This window comes from Miscanthus floridulus, chromosome 7, assembly GCF_019320115.1.
Source record: "Miscanthus floridulus cultivar M001 chromosome 7, ASM1932011v1, whole genome shotgun sequence".
NCBI lineage: Eukaryota > Viridiplantae > Streptophyta > Magnoliopsida > Poales > Poaceae > Miscanthus > Miscanthus floridulus.
The window spans coordinates 31,847,113-31,859,522 of NC_089586.1; positions in this window are offsets into that span (position 1 = coordinate 31,847,113).

Below are 12,410 nucleotides of genomic sequence, written 5' to 3' on the forward strand. Positions count from 1 at the left end.
TGAGCTATTGAAGAAAGGGTTGATTCGGCCTAGTTCTTCTCCTTGGGGTTGTCCAACTATATTTGTGAAGAAGAAGGACGAGTCTCTATGCATGTGCGTGGATTATCGTCCCCTAAACGCTGTTACTATCAAGAACAAATACCCTCTTCCTCGCATCGATATTCTATTTGATCAGCTCTCCAAGGCTAAGGTATTCTCCAAGATCGATTTAAGGTCTGGCTACCATCAGATCAAAATTCATCCTAAAGATATACCTAAGACAGCTTTCTCTAATCGTTATGGTTTGTTCGAATACCTCGTCATGTCATTTGGGTTGACAAATGCTCCGGCACACTTTATGTACCTGATGAATTCTGTATTCATGCCGGAATTGGACAAATTTGTCGTCGTGTTCATTGATGATATCCTGGTATATTCTTAGAATGAAGAAGAGCATGCTGGACACCTGAGAATTGTTTTAACTCGGTTACGTGATAACTAGCTTTATGCCAAGTTCAGCAAGTGCGAGTTCTGGTTGAACAAGATACCTTTTCTTGGTCATGTATTATCTGGTGATGGAATTTCGGTTGACCCTACTAAGGTGCAAGAAGTCCTGGAGTGGAAGGCACCTACTACGGTCACAGAAGTCCGAAGTTTTCTGGGTCTGGCTAGCTATTATCGTCGCTTTATCCCGGATTTCTCAAAGGTCGCCAAGCCCATGACTCGGCTACTGCAAAAGGATGAGAAGTTTGTGTGGACTCCGAAGTGTGAAGAGGCTTTCCACACTTTGTGGACCTTACTAACCTCTGCTCCTGTATTGGCACAACCTGACATCGAGAAGCCTTTTGATGTCTACTGTGACGCATGTGGCACCGGTTTGGGGTGTGTTCTTATGTAGGAGGGTCGAGTAATTGCTTATGCTTCGCGCCAGCTCTGAAAGCATGAAGTCAACTATCCTACCCATGACTTAGAGCTAGCCACAGTTGTTCATGCCCTGAAGATTTGGAGACATTACTTGCTGGGTAATGTGTGCAACATCTATACTGACCATAAAAGCCTCAAGTACATCTTTACTCAACCTGAGTTGAACATGCATCAATGACGATGGTTAGAATTGATCAAAGACTACAACCTTCAAGTGCACTACCACCCTGGTAAGGCAAATGTGGTTGCTGATGCCCTAAGCAGAAAGGCCCATTGCAATTCCTTAGTTAGTGAATACTTTCATCTGGCACACCTCCTTCATCCTGTAGTACTCCACAGTATCACTGTGGATTGCTCTCTTAGAAGTTGAATTATCGAGCTCTAGAAGACGGATGTGGGTGTATTTCACATCAAGCGGAAAATGAAAGAGAAAGAGACCAAGCACTTTAAAGTCGATGACAAGGGAATTCTCTGGTTTAATGATAGGCTTGTGGTACCCAAAGATAAAGAACTTAGAAATCAAATTATGGATGAAGCCCATTCTTCAAAATTGTCCATCCATCCTGGTAGCAGTAAAATGTATCAAGATCTCAAGCTGTATTATTGGTGGACCAAGATGAAGAAAGAAATCGCAGCTTACGTGGCAAGGTGTGATAACTGTTGCAGAGTCAAGGCTATTCACATAAGGCCTGGACTATTACAGCCACTCTCTATTCCTGGCTGGAAGTGGGAAGAAATTAGCATGGATTTTATTGTTGGATTACCCACTACCAAAAGGGGTTGTGATTCCATCTGGGTTATCGTAGATCGTCTAACTAAATCTGCTCACTTTATTCCAGTCAAGTCTACCTATCATCCTCACAATTATGCTGAGATTTATTTTCAACAAGTGGTGCGTCTCCATGGTGTACCCAAATCCATTGTTTCTGATCGAGGGCCGCAATTCACGGCTCGCTTTTGGGAGTGCTTACATTGGAATCTTGGCACTCATCTAATCCACAGTTCTGCCTATCATCCGCAAACATCAGGACAGACTGAGCGTGTGAATCAAATTCTTGAAGACATGCTTAGAGCTTGTCTTATCTCTTGCAAAGGCTCTTGGGAAGGCTAGTTACCTCTCGCGGAATTCTCTTATAACAACAGTTATCAAGAGAGTATCAAAATGGCTCCTTTTGAAGCTCTTTATGGCCGCAAGTGTAGAACTCCTTTGAACTGGGTGGAACCCAGAGAAAGAAGATTCTATGGAATTGATTTTGTAAAAGAAGCCGAAGAGCAAGTCCAAACTATACAGAAGAATATAACTACCGCACAGGCTAGACAAAAGAGCTATGCTGACAAGAGAAGAAAACCTATTGAGTTTGAAGTAGGTGATCATGTTTATTTGAAGGTATCCCCTATGAAAGGAGTCAAGCGTTTTGGAATTAAAAGAAAACTTGAGCCTCGATATGTTGGACCCTACCGCATTATCAAGAAAAGTGGAAGAGTAGCCTATAAGCTCGATCTACCACGGGAGATGGGGGCTACATTCCCGGTATTCCATGTGTCCCAGCTTAAGAAGTGTCTTCGTATTCCTGAGGAGAGAATAGCAACAAGGAAAGTCAACTTGAAATCTGATCTTTCTTATGAAGAAAAGCCCGTGCAAGTCCTGGATACTCAAGAAAGAGTGACTCGTACATGAGTAGTTAAATTATACAAGGTAGTTTGGAGTAATCATAGTGAACGGGATGCAACCTGGGAGCGGGAAGATTATCTAAAGGAAAATCATCCAACTTTCTATACTAAATGGTACGCTTTCCAAATCTCGGGATGAGATTTTTCTAAGGGGGGAGGGCTATAACACCCTAGGTGTTTAGGCTTCCACTAAATTGCATGTCATTTCATAAACATGTGCATTATCCATGTCATCATGCCATTATCATTGAAACATACGTATGCAACATTTTAAATTTTATGTGTTTCATGCTGGATTGCTTAGAGTGGTAGTAGTGCAACATGGGAATGCAACATGAAACTCTCATACCTTGAAACATGGCAACATGGTAGTAATGTGACAAGTCTAGGATAACAACAAGGTCATGAAACATGCAAAACATTTCATTGCAACATTGGGTGAATTGCTTGTTTTACTTTCTTTATTACATGTGATCATTAGAAGTGGTATAACAATTTTGTAAAATGGTTGATCATGGTCTATTACACCTTAACTACACTTAGGTTACTTGTTTGGACATTGTTCATGTAGATCAAAATGACCAAAATGCCCTTAATTGCATGTTTGACTTGAATTGACCCTAGGAGTGTCATAGTTTGACTGTTTAAAAAGTCCAACTTGGAAGCTTTGCATGGCTGTACACTCTTTACAAAAGATGTAGCTAATTTAGCAAGGAACAAAAGTTGTTTTATGACCAACTCATGAAAATGGCTAGAACATGCTCAAACATGGCCCACAAGTCAGAAGTACATGCTGATTTCATATTTAGCAAATTTTTCTAAGTCCTAAAGTGTAGTACAGTTTCGTGTACACATGTTTGGAGCCATGTATCTCCCTAACTGAGCCAAACCAGCTTGAGCTCCTGTGGAAAGAGTTGTAGTTCACGTGTAGATGAGCAACTTTGTTAACTATGGCATGGCCTAGATCACCACGGATTAGGAGTTGATGATCGTCGAATACGTGCAGTCAGTCATCGCCGATAAACACTGAATCGCGTTTGTTTTTAGAAAACGGTCAGTCGCCGTGGCCGACCGGCTCAGAGGCTTGACGCCGCGTGTCTGCCACTCATCGCCGGCCTTCTGTCGCGCAGGCCATGCGCCACGGACGTCCTGGCGTTGCAGCCGCGTCTTGAAGCCACCCCAGCGCCTGCCCGACGCACTCGCCGTCCCATTTCACATTCTCGCCTCCCACTGCCAGCCGCACCTTCGCCTTTGCCTCGTTTGCTCACCTTTGCAAAAACGCATTGCTCCGTTCGCCCAGAGCCTCGCCGTGTTCCCCTCCATCACCTCCACCGTTCAATCGAGTCGATTGAGCCTCGGTAAGGGCGTATTCGCCGTTTTCCCCCACCGCAGCCATGGCGAGACCTCGCCGGAGTTGGCGCTCCATGCGGCCAGCTGTCCGCGCAACCTTTCCACCCCTCCTTTGCCTGTAGCTAGGTCCGGTGAGCACCACCGAAGCCCGTAGCGCCAACCATTAGGGCTGCGACGCCGTATCGTCGCTGGAGCCGGCCGTGCCATGGCCGAGCGCCGCCGTGGCCATCGCCACCCCTCCTTGTCACGTCAATAGCTATGAATGAGGGTTCCCCTAGGTCCGCTAGGATGAGGCGAGCACGTAGAAACCCTTACCTTCGCCGGAGAAGCCACCGGCGGTGAGCTACGCCACCGGCCGTCGCTCCTCCCCTGTTTCGCTCACTGACGAGCGGGTCCGCCTTGTCAGCCGCTGAGGCTCAGGCGGGAGCCTAGCTGGGGCCGCGCCATCGGCTTGGGCCGCGCCAGTGCGCTTCGCGGGCCGCTGTTCCTTCGGGCCGGCCCAACTGTGGCTGAGTTTTGTTTCCTTATTTATTTTGTTTTATTATTTCATAGATTTGTATTGATATTCAAAAATCTATATTTCTTAGTATATAGATCCAAATGCCATGGTTCTAATTTTGTTGAGTTCTTAGTATTGTCTAGTATTTAACAAAAATAGTATATGAGCACATGTTTTAGAAAAATTGGATGAATTAAATAGGAGTTTGAAATGTGTTTTTAGACGCATGCAAACTTGTTTGAATTTTATCTTGAGTTTCTGTGGTCTAAAAATTATGAAATTTTGTGGGTCCTCTATTTTGGTTTAGTAGAGTCTCTGGTTAAAATTTCAGAGCCAGTGCATGTGTAGTTTTTAAGTTATAGAATTTCCTTTTATTAATGGGTGGATCTTGTGTGAATTTTCATAATTTTTCTATAGATCCAGTAAAGGTAAAATTTGGTGGGTACTATTCTTATGCTAGAATGATGCTAAAAAAATGTGAAATCTGTTACTTGACACTTTTCATTAGGATGTCTTAATTATGCCATTTTAAGCCAGTATGCCTTATCATTTTTGTGTAGACTGTTATACTTACTCAATGGCTTTGAAATTTTTATGGTAGTCTATGTGCAGCATGAGATAGCTACTGTAATTTTTGTAGATTTTTCTGAATAGTTTTACTATATATTGCTTTAATCACCTAATTAACTAAATAAATTAGAAAATGGTATTAAATAATTTATTTAGAAGTTGGCACTATACTTTCTAGTGTTCCTCTAGGGTGTGCAACAAGTTGGTAAACTTGGTTTGGTCAAATTAGGCTTTTGCATCATCATTAAATAATTAAGTTAGTAACCCTGTCATTTCTGGACAGATTCTAGATTTACTGGAATTCAGTTTGATTCACGTAAGAATCATGCTGTGATGTTTACAAATGAATTGTAGAGAATTTCATAAGCTTTCCAGCATGTCCTCATGCAAGTCAATTGGAATTGTAGAACTTTAGGTGTCATTTAATTAAGGGACTACTTGTATGCATATGAAACTTAAATGTTAAATTATGTATACCTTTATTATTTCTAAGTTGTGGTAATGTTCCTAGGTGTTAGGCCTTTAACTGAAGATGAGCATCTTTACCTTAGGTTATGCAAGTTAGGTAAGTTGATCTTGTCTTTAAGTTAAGTAGATACATGCTTAAAGTGATTTGAATAGAGCTAATTACTCGGTAAACGAGTGTCCAGTGATACTTTCGTAAACACTCACTGTGATCCATTCATCATGAACATCATGTCATTCCTTATGCATCCATGATATTTATCTTTTGCATCGGCATGCAATAGGTGTACCGGAAGGAGTAACCCTGCTAGAATTCGAGGAACCGAGAGAGCAGCAGCAGTCGACGCCGGAGGTTTAGGAGGAGCAGCCTTTAGGAGAAGTGCCAGACGAGGTCACCATTGAGTGCCCGGATCACCGTCCTTGCAACTTTGTGAAAGGCAAGCCCCGGAGCATATTAAGCCTCCTAATTTCTGAAATGCAGTTACAGTATTATCGTTACATATATATATTGTTGCATTAAGTTTAGGTGCTGGATGCAAACAATTGCTGCATTGGTTACCCAATTCCTTGTCCAGATATTGTTACTCTGAATCCTATGTAGCTCAGGCTCGAGTAGTGCTTAGCCCTGCTTAAACGCGGTAGAAGTTGGGTGATTTCCTGTCACCTGCGAGATATAGAAATATACATGTGGCACGGTTGGCTATATTTGCTATCGTGGAAAAGAACCAGTCTTAATTTGAAATGAAGACCGGACGGAGGCTTACCGGTTTGCAGTGACTCCGTCTGCGTCGCTTAAGGACTGATTCTTGGAGCCTTTCCTGTTCATGTTGAACGCATGCCTCTCTCTTAGTTGGCCGGGTCTGGAGACCGACCGCGAAGCCGAGTAGCTCAACTCAGGCCAGGAGTCGATAAGTATAAAGTACGCCTCAGAAGGGAGCCGTAGGCGTGAGTCCAAGGGCAGGTGATTTAAAAGTCCTGATCGTCCTGGCAGAAGGGTAATCTCTGAGAGCGCTGGCGCTGATCGAACCCACGAATTTGGTTCCTGAGTTGTACCAAAGGTAACCCACGGCTACTCTTGCTAAGTATGCCAGGGTGAGAGTTAGGAATACCCCCTCAGCTGAGTTGTAATTCGATTCGAATCGCCGTCTCTCCCGGTTAGTGAGAACTTGACGGGCTTATCTCCAATGTAGATACACTTAATAACATAATGGTTCGAAAATGATGATATGATGATGACAGCCTTATTATACCTACTATGGTTAATATTGTTTGCTCCTAATAAGTGAGTGCTCTAGTACAGGTGCTAATCTAGTGGACAGGTAAATAATGATAAGCTTGATGCTAAGTTTAATTTGGTTACTATAATCTTAAGCTCTTTTATGCAACTGTGTTTAGCTAGCCCACCTGAAAAGCCTTGCATGATCCTTGGTGTCCTTGATTTCTGATTTTGTCGGGTAAGTCTAGCTGAGTACCTTCTCGTACTCAGTGTTTATCTCCCACCTGTTGCAGATGACCAGTTCTACTTTGGTTGCTGCAAGTACTGCCTTCTCCCAGCTGGGGATGAAGACTAGACCGTTGGGCACGGTCTCTACTAGTTCTCGTACCTGATAATGCTTTTGTGGGACATGACTCAGCCTTGGCAATGTATTTGAAAATCATGATGTTTTGTACTAAACTATGTTGCTTCCGCACACTCAAACTTGGATTGTAATATTCTATTTCCACTCTGATGGATGTAATCCGAATGCTACTTGTGAAATGTTGTAACGGATGATGTGTTGTGTTGAATCACTACGATCTTGGTTTGTATGTCGAGAGTTGGTTGAAATCCTTCGTGATTTCCGGACTACCGGGATTATGGGAGCTTAAGTACAGGAATTTGATCGCTTCGGTGATTGTTTTTGTACTTACGTTCTTATGATTTGGTCGGTTCTGTTACAGGAAGCGTGAGGGTCATACAAAAAGACAGGGGAGCTCCTGGCGGCCCTCTCACCCTGTGCAGAGGCTAGGGGGCTCTTCCTACAAATACGCCGAGACCCCATAACCTGGGCTCGCACCCAAAAGGGGCCTCGGCAAACAAACCCTCACACGCGAGGGGCGTATAAAAAGCCAGGGGAACTCCCGACAACCCTCTTGCTCCACGCAGAGGCTAGGGGCTCTTCCTGCAACCTTGCCGAGACCAGAATGGGCTCAGCAAACAAACCCTCTGTCCGAACGAAAAGGATATGTGAGGGTCGGATGAAAAAGTCAGGGGACCTCCGATCGCCCTCTTGCTCCAGGCGGAGGCTCGAGGGCTCTTCTTGCACCCAAGACCAAGACAAACGGTCCTAGCCCACGCTAGAGGTTTAATTACAAAACACGATAAAGGGCACCAAGCCCGTTATGGTCCAGGGGTTCGAAGGCTGGGCCTCCAAGAGGTTTCGACAGTCGCCCCAGGGCAACAGAGTCAGGGATGACTTCGGGGCGAGCCTACGAATGGCCCAGGCCTGAGCAAACAGTCGCTCAGGGCATCCTAAGTCGTGTCCGAGACCGGCAGGGAAGTATCTAAATGGGATCCCACCGTAGGGAGGCACCGAGCCACCGAGGCCCAGCGAATGGCCTCGGCACCCACTAGAGAAACCCTCTGGTACTCTTGGAGTGCGTCTCTGGACCACTAGCTGTCCCCTAGTGAATGGGGTACAGGCCTCCACTCGGACTCACCCGATAATAGCTCACCGGAAGTGTCCACGCTCGTGCCCATCGAGGGTAGCCTGGCACATTCCACCCCTCCTTCCGAGCAAAAGGAAGCGTGAGGGTCGTACCCAAAGTCAGGGGGACCCCTAACGAACCTCTCGCTCTGTGCGGAGGCTAGAGGGCTCTTCCTACAGCCTCACCAAGACCCCCGCAACCCAAACTTGCGCTTATGGGCTCGGCAAATGCGATAAAAAAGCTACTCGCTTAAACACGAAAGTGAAAAAAGCCCCTAGAGGAGTAACTCCACTCCTCTAGGGCCTCGGGGGCTACACCTAGCGGGTGCGCTCGCGCGCAGCCACTGGAACCTCAAGAAACAAAACCCAACTCCTACGGGGCGGGTATAAACCAAGCCTCAGCAAACCCTCTGGGAGAGTGCACGCACTCCCCCAGAGGCTCGGGGGCTACTATCGGGTACCTTAGAACGGGGTACCCCGAGCGAACAATCAAAGGGGTCACTTAAGTCCCATCAAAAAACAAAGCTGGAAGGTAAGCCGTGGGCCCCTCACCTGCCATGTCCAAGCCCACCAGGCCCTACGCCTCGCCTCGAGCCTCGCGCAGGAGGTCCCGGTGTCCTAACGCAATCTTCGCCTCGCGCGAGGCTCTCCACGGAAGGCCTCAGCAGGGAACACGATCTCTGCTTCATGCGAGGCTCTCCAAGGAAGGCCTCGACAGGGGGTGCCTTCTCCGTATCGCGCGAGGCTTCTCACGAAAGGCCTTAGCAAGGAGTCCAATCTCCGTCCCACGCGAGGCTCCGCTCTCTGTCTCACACGAGGCCTCATTCTCCGTATCGCATGAGACCAGCTTATCCATAGTCCGTTGCCCCCGCCTCGGCCGATCTTCCCGACAGCACGTCATGTCTCATTAATACTTCAACCACTCCCGCAATCTCAGCCGGACGATGGCTCGATGCCACAGAATGGCCGACGGGACCTGAGGTCGCATCAACGCCATACCGGCTAGGACAGGGCATGGCGGGGATTACCGGCCACTGTGTTCTAACGCTGTGCCCACGATCAGCGCCCACACTGCACTGTGCTCCGTGATCCCTGCCTTGAAAACAACGCGACATGGACAACTTGGCCCAGGTTATCACCGCCTCCAAGCCGGCGCACCAGGTCAGCCGCCCACTCGGGGCCTCGGCACTATGCACCAAGGTCTCAGCTATCTCGGGGTTTGTGCCCGCCGAGACCCCCCACTGCGGTGCAGCCTCGGCACCGACCAAGCCTCGGCCTCGCGCATAGTCCTTCCACAGCGGCTTGCACGTCCATCGCCGCACCCACTCCAGGGCAGTCCTAGGGCTCTCATGACGCACAGGATCGGATGGGACTGGCATGCCGCCCCAGTGCTCCAAGGACGGACCACTCCGACGACCACGCCGCCATAGGAATGGGCCACAGGGCTCGGACATGCCGCCCCTGTTGGCACGATGCTGCATAGTTGAACACATGTACTATCCTTGTCCTCCCTTCAACTATAAAAGGAGAGGACTTGGGCCACTTAGGAGAGGAGAGGAACACATTGTAACACACGCACACATCACAGCCGTCTGAGAGCAACACCTCAAGCGGCCCATATGACACCCTGCCGAGACCTGGGGCTAGCTCCCTCTCTCACCTAGCTTGTAACCCCCTACTACAAGCACCTCGGTGCAAGGAATACAAGATCGATCTCTCAGACTGGACGTAGGGCACCGATTGCCCGAACCAGTATAAACCTTGTGTCTCTTTGCATCACCATCCGGAACCGGGAGCACACAGCTCAAATTCATTGGTTGGTTGAGGACCCCCCGGTCTGAAACACCGACACTTAGGATTCACGATGTTTTACTTCTCAGTCGACTGTTTCTGGATCTGTTGGTGCTACGCCATGTTTTGGATAATCATCTTCTTGTTATTTCTCTATTGTCCTCATATATCTTGACTTCTGGAGTAGGTCTTGGTTGTACCAGGTTGCTCTTAACCATGTATCCCTATATCCCCGTGTGGTTTAATATTCGAAGTTGTGTAATCTTTCGTGTAATCCCTGATCTACGGAATGTAATCGTGTTTCTCCTCTTCTGGTTCTTGCTTTGAATCTCGGGACGAGATTCTTTTTAAGGGGGGTTGGTTGTAACTCCCCTGGTGTTACAAGCATATTTAGCACCACGATTTAGGCCTAAGTCAAAATTTTAAAATGAGTTTCTCAGATTTTTTTTATTTAAAACGTATTCGACGCGATACGCGAATCCTGTGACTTAGTTTCGCGGACTCAAGTAAAAGCTCAAGTTAAATCACGCCGGGCGTAGAAATATTTAAGAATGTGGAACGATAATCCTAGCAAATAAATAGAAAACGGTTCATTCGGTTAGATTGAGTAGGAAAAACAACTTTTATAAATAAAATAAAATACATTAATAAATAGAATGATATACATATATATATATAGCGTTTGAATCAAATTTAAATTGAGCTTTGCTGAAAATTTTCCAGTGTCTAGACGTTACAATTTGTGTAAACTGTAAACCATTATATATATATATATATATGCTATAAAATAACTTATTCTATAGCCACTTTGAGTTACGATAATTACTATGTTGATTTACAAGATTATAGTAACTCTTTACTAAGTGGTTTACTATAGTGTTATGATAAATATCCCCATATGTTATAGTAACCCAATTATCGTAAATATGCATTGACATTATATATATGCCAACTATCTCCTCCTCCTCTGCTCTCATCAGACACACTGGCTAGCTAGCGTCCGTGAAACAGACCCGACGTTTGGCTGTTAATGTCCTAATAAAAGTACCCTGTGGCTTGCTTAATTAGGCATCGCGGCACGTAACGACGAGCGCGCGATTAGATTGGATTGAACAAGTTAGTTGCGGGAGCAGTAAAGTCAACAAAGCGTGATGACAGATAAGACAACAATATACATATATATATATATATATATATATATAACCAATAGTACAGGTTGATCGATCGATAGCTCATGGTCAGTCGGTTGTCTGTGAAGGGGAAACAGCAAATGCAGTACCAGAGTGGTTTTGTCCAAATATTTTAATGGGAGCACCAGCAACGGAGCCATCGTAGCTGCGCCCGTTCTTCCTTGCTTCTGACTACGTCCTGCATTGGCCAAGCCGCGTTTTGGCCGTGCTCGATCGTCTCGTCGGGCAAGCACCATCAAGCAGGCTAGCAAGAAGCGCGTGCGCAGTCCCTGGTCAATGGCGCAGTGCCGCCGTGCACTGTGGGGTAAAAGCAGATTCCTAGAGCCACTTTTGAACTAGCAAAGCTGACGGACTAAAGCAAAAGCCTCTGGATCTCTGTGAAGAGAGAGAATGGGAAGCAAATTTGTCTACTATAGCTTGCGGTGGAGTGACAGTGATGGGCCAGGCCAGGCCAGGTGCAGACCACGGCTCAGCGCCTGAAGAACTGCACGGATATGGCCCGGCACGCCCTGCCAGACCACGTGCTCGGCCAAACCTCTTGTTTTCCTCCTGTTCTATTTCTGCATCTGCGGTCGTGTCTTGCCTGCCTCCGTCCTTACTTGTCTCGATTTCAGCCTTTTTCATCTTCACAGTGCACGCCTTGCTCGTGCAGACAGCGCTACTCCTTCCATAGCACCCCGCCTCCCGGTTCCCTGCTGCCCGCGCCGAAGTCACTGCCCCCGTCTCTGCAGTGCCGTCTTCCCGAGAGCCTTCCTCGCAGCCGCAGTCGAGCAGAGCTCGTTCACCGTAGCCGCTCTTGTCCGGCCGTCACATGCGCAAGCATTCCTGAGTTCCATGCGCGTCTCCACCAACGCTAGACCGCGGCTGTCATGGCTGCGCCGTCGCCATCAGCCCTCTTGCGAGCGCTCCTCCTCCTCACCGAGTCTCCGTGGCCGCGCTCTCGTCGCCCGGCCACCGCGCGCGCGTCCTCGGTCCGGCTCTGGACCGCTATCGCCCCGCCGTGTATAGCACCGGAGCCGCGCTGATGACCTCGCCGGCGCCGCTGTGCCGTGTCCCGCGCTGCCTGGCTGCCGGCCGATGCTGCTTGCTCTGCTGTGGAGGATGAAGAAAAGGGTATAAATCCAAGACGCAGTTTTATACAGGGCCCCTTTTGCCAAATACTTGACTCGTTTGAATAGTGAACTAGATCGTAGATGGATTAGCTAAAAATCGGGGGCCTTTTCTGCAAAAAGCACGCGCCGTGGCTGGGCCACGCCGTGCTGGGCCGGCCTACCGTCACGCCTG